At 34.0% G+C, this 10,253-nt stretch overlaps 1 pseudogene; it reads left to right on the top strand.

Moving 5' to 3' along the window:
- The first annotated feature begins 3,930 nt into the window (after window positions 1-3,930).
- LOC133034743 (uncharacterized) lies at window positions 3,931-6,947 on the top strand (annotated as a pseudogene).
- Window positions 6,948-10,253: the final 3,306 nt, after the last annotated feature.

Raw genomic sequence — 10,253 nt, forward strand, 5'->3', positions numbered from 1 at the left:
AAAAAAAAACAATTATGAAAATAATAAAATAATATGTGTGTCAGAAACTGATTATTTAAAATAAAATAAAAATTGTTGTTCAAATATCATGCAATAATAAAACCAAATTGTAACGCCACTTACTTACGTAAAATAAGATGCCATAAATAAACCGGCGTTAAGATACTAATGTTGCCTTTATTAAAAAAATAACAATTTTCAAAACATGGGTACCCGATTAAAAATAAAGTATTACCACTTAGGGAAAACTAATAGAAAATTTAAACGACAACATCCTCGATAAGTTTAATAAATTAAAAAAAAACTTTCAGCGGAAGATGGCCAAGACCACACGCAGTTACATGATCACACGAGATACACCCCATGCTGCCCGGACTCAACTTGTCACCGAAAGCTTACAGACTTACTTATCTGCACATAGGGGGGTAAATAAGGGGTGAGCTGCAAAGCCCAGTAAGGAAAAACAAAATACTATGTACCAACATTCACACATCATAGCACAAACATATACATCAAACATACAATAAACTAATCATAAGTATAAATAGAGGCAGCCACACAAATACTGAAATACCACACACTCACACTCCAGCTTCCATACAAATCTGGAAGTCTTACGTTCTTAACCAGAACGCAGTACCAATAACCAGTGCACCCTTACGTACACTGCCTCACTTACCACATCACCATACATGTGTGGTTTCCAACCACTTCCAAGTACCCGGAACATGATTAAACGACCATATACAATCCATCGACAAAACACTAATATTTCACCGAAACTATCACATTCCACAGGTTCAATACAATTTATTCAAGCACTCATACTAGGTACTCAAACCATATAAAAAGCAAGTATAAAGTATAATTATTTTTCCTTACCTCAACTCCGCTGTAATTAATTCCTACGATACCTTCTAGGCCCTATAACATTTAACGAAACCCTTAGTCCACTTAGATAAACTCAATATATTTATTACTCTTCTTGTACGGACAACTTTAGCCTAGAATTTGACTTATAAAACGTTTGAATTAGAAGTCAAACTCGTTCACAAAGTTTTTAGTTAATTGAAAGACCATTCTAACGATATAAACATCATCAAATGCGGGCATCCTTTTTCAATAAACTAGCAAGACAAGCTACACTATCTCCGTTACATGTACTCAACAATACCTTCCATCGTTCTTAACCATTCCTCGGCTTCCATTGGATCCGAGCCCCCTTCAAAATTTGGTGGGTGTTGCTTGCGGAACCTTTCATATATTGGTTCCCATCGACCCTCGGCACGAGCGGTATTACACCGGCAAAAATCGATGTTGTCCTTGATTGGGTTGTTCCTGACGGTTGTGAGCCTCTTCATCTCGCTTCCTAATTTCTTCCCTGAGACGAGCAACTTCTTGCGCCAAATCTTCTTGTTGTGGTGGCACCACTACGGGGCGTTTTGGTGTTCTTGGCCAACTACCCCGGCGGGGACTTCGTGGTTGCCCCCACCTTGACCTCGGTTGTTGTCCATTTACAGGGGCATTTTGATTCTCCTGGATCACCGCCTCGACAGGTACATGCTGGTTTCCCCTGCCTCGACCGCGACCTCGACCGCGAGCACCTCCTCGCCCCCGACCTCTAGCTCGGTCTCTTACAGCTGCTCGACCTCGACCGTGAGATTCTTTCTTCTCAAGGGAACCAAGTATTAATGAAATTATACCTATAAAAAATGAAATTATAGAATTAATATATGAACTAGGCCTTATTATTATATGTAGTTATTAATAATTGAAAAAAAAAAAACTTATCGTGAGATAGTTCTAGTACATCTTTTATATATACTAGGTGAGTATTCTAGATGCAGCGTAATTTTTCTTATTTTATTTCATTTATACTTTTTGTTTGCTTAACTTTTATTTTATAAATAATTGTAACAAAATTTTATATAATGTAAATTTTGCATCTTAATTATAGTACAAATTATATATTTATTATTATATTGGAGATAAGAGAGTAAGAATAAATCTTTAAAATGGGCATTATAGATTTTTGAACATTGTTTTCTTTTTTCTACTTTTTTTTTAAAAATAAAATTTGTAATATACCTTTAATAATTAGGCTGATTAGGATTTTTGCCCCTCAAGCTTTAACACGTACTAAATCATACCCCTTAACTTTTAAGGTCGTTAAAAATGCCCCCTGAACTATTGAGATTGTTAGATTTAAGGACTTTTGTCCAATTTTAGTAAAAAAAAAATCTAACATAGATGAAAGTTCATGAGACATGATTTAGTACATGTCAAAGTTTGAGGGACATGATTTGGTAGATATCAAAGTCTGGGGAGCATGGTTTAGTACCTAAACAATCACTGAAATAGTAAAATTGAATGAAATTAGACAAAAGTCTTTAAATCTAACAATCTCAATAGTTCGGGAGAAATTTTTAACGGCCAGAAAAGTTCAAGGGAACATGATTCGGTACATGTTAAAATTTAGGGGGCAAAAATCCTAATTAGCCCAATAACTATAATGTGGACAATTATGAAAAAAAAATAGTTAAAGAATATTTCTAAATATTAAAGCAGTAAAGGGTGTATTGGTGCACCATTTTTTAAGGGTTACACCGTAGATACTTTTTAAGATATATACTACTACTAAATTCTTAACATGTACTTATTTAAATAAAATAATATCAAATAAAAAAAAATTAGAGAAAATCCGTAGTAGGAACATAAAAGAGTATTTTTGGTAAACCCATTATTTGTTTCGATATTTTGGAGAGTTTTTTAGTCCAATTTTTTTAATGATTCTACGTGTTATAGTTATTTAGGACCACCCGTAAATTTTTAAAAAATTCGAATAGTTTTACCATCCGAAAAATAAAGTTAAAATAGTTGCTTAATACATATATAAAAATATCATGCATGCAACAAAATATTTAATTTTTTTAGCATTGTAAACTAAATTAATTGCAATATATTTGGTAATATATATTAGGTGGGAAAAAAAAGAATTCGATTAGGACATATGTAATTTCTGTTTTCGGGAATATACGATACCCTCGAATGAAGCAATAATAATTCCATACCACAAATGAACTTTAATTCATTTTTTTTTTCAATCATGAACTTTGATTAATTTTGTGATAATATAATAGCTATATTTTTTTTTATTATTAATTAATCAAATTTGATTATATCTAGCGCCAGTAGTCATGGCGACGGATCGATCAATATGTACAACAAAATATACGTTTTAAGTTTTTTGAACGCGTGTGGTAAACTGTAATATCAAGAACTCTTTTTTCGGTACTGTAAACTATTCAGAATTTTTCAAAAATTTACAAGGATGATACTGTAAATATAACGAACACTGCTATGAAAAAAAAAATTAAAACAAAATATTTCGGCATGTAATTTCGGACATAGAGATTAACTATGAAGTTGTAATTAGCATTTCTCTATTATGAATCTTCGATCGTATGCATGCCTCCTAATAAGCCAACACCTCTACTCCCTAAGGTTAGCCCCAAAATTAAACTATAATATTAATATTATACGGTGCTTTTGTGTAATAAAAAAATATATTATTTAGTGATGTAATAAAAAATATTTCTTTGCAACGTGTGAATGATTAAGCAGGGTGAGATGGTGCTTTATAATGAACCCTCAGAGGGTCACATGCTTGTCAACTCTACTCCCCAGGTTGGCAGCGTGCGGTGCTTCAGACTTCAGCCACTTGAAGCTCCTAACCATCTTATAGGAATGGTACCACGTCCCTATAAGGGTGGGCGGAGAGAGCACCATCCATATGACTAGGGAGTACGGCCCACCAGATGCATCCCAACTACTTTGCCCCACTTGGTTACAGGCCCACGTGACTGGACCCGGCGATAGGACTGTATAAAGTAATCAATATAAACATATTAAAAAAGCTATAACAAGTCGATGTGGGATTTTTCTTCCTTAAACCAAACCAAATCAAAAGTTGTTCTTCTCAGTTAGTGTAAAAATGATGCTATCCGACTCTCCACTCCTCATCTCACTGCACAACAGAGTCAGAGAGACCAAAAACCTCTTTTTCCCTCTCGACCAAGGAACCCAATCACCGGCGGCGGCGCAGTTGCTTCGTCCTCTAAGACCGTGTATGTCGTTTTAGTATTTTTTTTTTCCTTTCTTTCTTTCTTTCTTTCTATGTCTATCTCTTCGTGCCTTATGTATGAATTTTTGTTATTGCTCGGTATTAGTTCTCATAGGGCTTGATTTTCTTCCTTCACGCTGGGTTTATCATACAATACAAGTTTAGAATTAATTTTTTTGGCTTCGTGTTTCTTTTAACTCGTTGCATTCCATTTTTTAGGATTTAAATCTGTATAACATTTTCTGTATCGTAAAATAGCATAAAATGCCTGAAGGTTTCCACTTAGAACGCCCTCTGTTCGCCGGTGCCTTAACTAGCACCTTCCCTCAAAGGTTCCAGGTATTTTTTTTTTCTTTTTATTTATTTATTTTATTTTAATTTTATCTCACAAAAAAAGTAATATTCGAGAAGTTCCAGATCATCAGGTGAGGACTGAGGAGCTATGCTTCTTTCTAGTTTTCACTTCGTTTCTTTGAATACCCAATTTTTCATTTTAAGCTTCTGGGCATTAAAGATTTGTTTTTTTTCTTTCACTTATGTTGTTTATTTATGCATTATTGATTGTTTTTCTTAATTATTTTGTGGGTTTAAAGGAGGTGTTTGTGGATCCTTCCCGGGATGAAAGTTTGATCTTTGAGATATTAGAATTGAAGGAAGAAGTTGGTGATGATGGAAGTGCTTCATGGTTTCTTCAAGACCTTGCCTCTGAACAAGAATCTGAAGGCTGCGTGGTAATTAAATTTTTCCCTATTATTGTTCACACTCATTAATTGTGTATTCATCTATCAATTGCTAACTTGATCATATTTTCCTTGTCTTAGATTGTTTATGGTTTTATTTTGAAAGGGTTATCCAATTTGTTTCGTATAAATGCGTACATGTTAATTTAGTCCTCTTCAGTTCTTATTCTCTAGTTTCTATCTATGTAAGATGGTAATTAAATGCCGATATATTATGATACTAGCTTTCGCAATATTTGGATATGAGAAAAGTTTCCCCAATAGTAGCTGAGATATGATTCAAACTATTGTGCCAAAGACTAATTTGCCTCAAATTAAAATTCAGGTGATTGAACAGTCAGCAGTGACTTAGGCCCCTGGACTGTGCTATAGGAGCACACCTGCTGTCATTATAACTGCAGTAGGCCAAATGGTATGTGTCCATAGTAATCTTTTAGGTTGTGTTTGCTGTTGGTTATGGGTTTTTACTTTCTTTAGTTTGCCTTCACATTTAAGTAATGGATGATTGGCCTTTGGTCTATTGTGTGGAATCATAAATGTCACCAACCTTGTATCTGTCGTAAACTTGTGATTATTGATGCTAGGTATCTGTTCTTCTACTTCCTTCAATGTGCCTCTTCTGTAGGGACAAAGATGAAAAAACAAAAGGGAAATTGTGTTCAAATATGTATATATTTCAACATTTTCTTTCAAGTAACCTTACATAATATATCCTTTTCCTTTCCTGATGACTGATATGGAATGGAAGAGAAATAGTGAAACAGTGTGCTGCTTCATCACCTGATTAATCATTATCGGTATTGAATATTTTCTTTCCAAATAATTTGTATTGAACTGCCATTAGAAACATTTACGAAGAACTATGATGATTGCAAGAAGTGCTTTTGAAGCATGGCTTGTAGTTTCTCCATTGCATGGAAAATATTCTTTGTTTATCAAACTTCCTTTGAAGAATCTCAAATTTAAACTGTATTAACCTTTTGGGCTCATATCAATTCATTATTTTGGTTACTTGAACATAGGCTATCTCTAAGGGACGGCAAGGTAGGGAAGCACAAAATGTTGTGAGGGTAAGTTATTTCTCTTCTTTTTTAAATCTAGTTTAGGATTTTCTTTCCACCAGCTAATAACGGTTTAGTGTTTCTGTGCTCTATTAATATTTTATTGTTATCTTGTGGGTATATGTTGCAAATGTTCGTCTTAAAGAAGTTAACACGGATATCCTAATTTCTGCATATGAGCCGATTCATATAAAGTAAGTACTAGGAGTTTGTGTTCTGCTGCAACAAGTTCTCGGTTTTTTGCTTTTCTTTCTGAGAGTACAAATCATTGATTAAATGCTATCACCTATACTTGAATAAATAACACCTAAAAGAAGAGCATCTACACATGAATATACTTACAACATTCAGTCAATTTATGCATATTAGTTGCAAGTGTAAAATTAATGCATCTTTTTCTTCCAAATGTTAAGATGTTGAATTTCAAGGATACAAATTTATTTCCTCTCAACATAAATTTTCCTGCCAGCAGTGCTTTAGTAATGTAAAGAGGCAGAGCATAATCTTCCTCCTCTGCACCCTCCTTGTGTTAGATTCTCCGATTGTGGTTCAGTTCCCAAATGTTTGAACAGAAATAGATGGTAACAACACTGTTTTGTGTTGTGTTAATATTTCCGACACCCTCACACTTTCCTTATTGTTTTCAGTCCATTGAGTGAAAGTGCTACCGCCGTCGGGGCTGGTGCTGCCACTCCTGCTGAGCTTTCTGGATGTGTGCCAATGCTTGAGGTCTTCAAACTTGCTGTCTCAACGTTTAAAGTCAACAACTGGGGCCTTTTTGGAAGTGTATAGATGAGTCATAGGGCCATGTATAGATTATACATGAATAGGGTGGTTGTTTTGGATTTAATGATTATTTTTTGTTCAGAAAGATTGTTGCCAGTCACCAAACTTAGTTTCTGTTGTCATCTTCCATTTTCTTTGAATGTTGAACTGAATGGCTTCTTGGTTTGGTGACTTTGGTCTCAGTCGTTTTTGTAGAGTCTGGATTGTTAAAATTACTTTCGGGTCGTCTTCCTCTCATGCCCTCTCTCGTGACCGGAGATGTTACTGTTTGTGTGCAGTTTTACACAATAAAAATAAACCCCTAGGGCTTTGTAAATGATATCACTTCTTGTTTTTTTTTAACAAAATTTTGTGTTTGATAAATTGACCAGAATTTCATTGAATTATAAAACTTTAAAACTTAAAACTTTTTGAAAGGACAGTTAGTGACCACATTTTGGGTAATTTTTTTTTCTTCTTTTTGTCATGTATTTTTTAACCTTTTATTTTAATTGATTCAACATGTACTTTTTAACTTGATGAAAGCGCTTTAAGGCCACTCTGGTTAAAGAAATATAACTAATTCGATGTTATATATAGTTTTTAGAAAAATAAAATTTATCACTAAATCTGCTTAAATACAATAGTATAAGTGCCCTTTCGAAAAAAAAAAAAAAAAAAAAAAAAAAACAATAGTACATAATGCACAATGTTATTTAATAATCCCTTTACTTTAGTTAAATAACATCTCCAATTAAAGGTTGGAAATTGTTGGGAATAATTGTATATAAAAGTATGTTAAGAGTGAGACTAGTATAGTAACGCATACTTATTGAATGGGAAGTGAAGGTTTGGTTCAATAAGCATGATTAGCGAAAAGGTAGTAGTACACCTAAAAAGAATAAAGAAATATAATTCTCTTAATTTCGTAACCGATTAGTTTATTGGTGCTCATATAGTCATATGTTAGACATGGAAAACAAAGACAAAGAATATGTGTGTGTTGTCTTTAACACGTGGGAAAAGCCTTTGATGTCCTTTGGTAACTAACAACCATATAAAAAAACTTGGAAACTATGCATTTGATGTTCATCTTCTTAAAGAGTTCTTCGGTAAAGCAAGTTCAATACTTCAACACTAAGCGAGAAAGAGAAAAAGAATGTACAAGTCGAAGGCTCAGGAGCTTTGCCACAAGAATCAATGGGGTTTACCAAAGTACACCTCTATGAGATATGGGCCAGATCATAACCCTCTCTTTGGAGCCTCTGTTTGAGTCAATGGCATTTCTTTTGACTCTTTCGTCGTCTTCAAATCCAACAAACAAGCCCATAACCATGGTGCCATGCTTGCTTTTCTTCACTTCAATTCTCCACCTCCTGGTTCACTTTCTTTCCTTCTTTCTTGTGTTATATAATGGTTTGTCCCCAATTAGTTTCTTTCATTAAGCATATTGATTCTTATTCGATTGTGTCATCAATGGCATAGGCTGAACATGCTGTTGCAACACCTATGGTTGAAGAAAGCAACCAGAATCTTGATATTCGATCGAATGTTTCTGGCTTGAAAAGTGGTAAGGAGCTTCAACTTAGTAAGTTTTTAAAAAGCTTTCTTAAGCTAACTTGATTTACCATACTCGAAACTACTCCAAAAAAAATAATGATAATAATAATTGCTTGTTAAGTTAAACAATAAGGCGAGATTATAAACCATATCATTTTTTGATGGTACTTCTTTGGCTAGTGATGTAGAAACATGTCTCTTATAAGTATCATATTGCTATTAAAAGGTCATATGTACCTTTATATGTGGTGAAAGATTGATATAGAATAAAAAGGATTGTAAAGATTATGCTGAAATTTGTTGGCTGTAACATCCTTTTGCTTTTCATTATGGTTTAGATTCTTCAACAATAATCAAAACCAACAAGGGAGAACGAAGCATCGAAGAAAAACTGGAGATTCTCAAGATGCAGTCAGATGATTTGGGCATCAGTGTTGGTGATGGTGAGGAGACTAAAGGTACATAATTTCAAAGTATATGTATATATAATTCTATGTTATACAGAAAGGTAATTAGGTAGTATCTATTGAAGTGAAGTTATTTTTGTTGGGATTGTCAATAGTTTAATTTCTCGAGAGTATTATGTTTTAGTCCTAATATTTTAGATTTTTCATTATCTGCAATCATCCATAGTATTCATGTGTTTCTTATTTTAAACTATCAAAGTTCATGGTGTCAACTTCTATAAGTTACACAAAATTGAACTAAAGCACATTAGTCTTTGTTAGAAATGTTCTTTTGAACCCTTAAATTTTTTAAGACTAATGAAATTTCACTCATGTATATATATAAAACTATTGTCCAGTCAAGAAGCAACTGAGAAATATGCTAGACGGAGAAATTTCGGTTTGCCGGTGTACTTTTGTGAATGTGATCGGTGTCCCGAGGCCACTCGGTTATGGCAACAAGCATACGATTGGTGACCAAATTTTTGAGAGCTCTGGATCCTTCAACACTTCGAAAGACGCTGAAAGTGATACTGCAAAGGTTGCTTTAATGTCTTTCTTAATGGAAAACTTTCAAGAGGCAAGCACTCCAAAGTAGCTAAGAGCTTTTTCTTTTCTTCACAAATCTTTAGATGCTGCAAAGCTTGGTGTTTTATAGAACTGTAGTTGTATTTAGTTTTAGTGAAGAATGTTTAGAATGGGTTTCTATATTGGAATTTTCTTTCTACTGCTTCAGTTACATGTTCTGCAGCATCATATCTGTGTGGATGAATATATAGAAAATTGTTAGTCTAATTTACTTTTTTCCATCTACAGGACGAGTCTCGAGTTTACAAGAATCTCTTGCAAGAGCTAGTTCAGAGAGAAGATTTAAGCACTCCAGTTTATAAAACTATAAAACGTGGTGAACCCCACAAGCCTATTTTCTTTACTAGTGTGGAGCTGGATGGAGAAATATTCCATGGGAAAGCAGCAAAATCCAAGAAACAAGCAGAGTTGGATGCTGCAAGGGTACGCCTATGTCGCTCTTCGGGAACGTAAGTCCGAAAAACAGTTCATTCTTTCTAATTGATTCCTTTTGCTGACTCTAATCTTCTATGTTCAAGTGAATCTTATTTTGGTAGTTTGACTAGTTAGGATGTAGCAGCTTTACAAGTAAATCAGAAACTGGAATATACATTAAAAAGGTAACCAATTACCATGAAAATAGTAAATTATGAAATGAATAATGTGTTTATTTTCATGACATCTATCTTCAGGTGGATCAATTCAGAATGTCAACTTCACTTCCTCTAGTTTAGGAGCACATACTCCCAAATCAACTTGGAGCTCTTGTGTGGCCTATGACTTGGGGCAGAGTCTAAAACACCAATGCATTTTGGTTCCACATCAACCTCAGATTTATGTTGAAGCTAAAGAGAAGTTTGGTACATTAGCGGATTCGGCGAAACCACTGTAAGCACAATGGAAGTGGACAACTCATACCCTGCAATAACATCTCATATGGTAAATTTGAGTTTATATATTTTTTTTTTTTTGGTAAATTGCGTCATAAATA

This window comes from Cannabis sativa, chromosome 2, assembly GCF_029168945.1.
Source record: "Cannabis sativa cultivar Pink pepper isolate KNU-18-1 chromosome 2, ASM2916894v1, whole genome shotgun sequence".
Lineage (NCBI taxonomy): Eukaryota > Viridiplantae > Streptophyta > Magnoliopsida > Rosales > Cannabaceae > Cannabis > Cannabis sativa.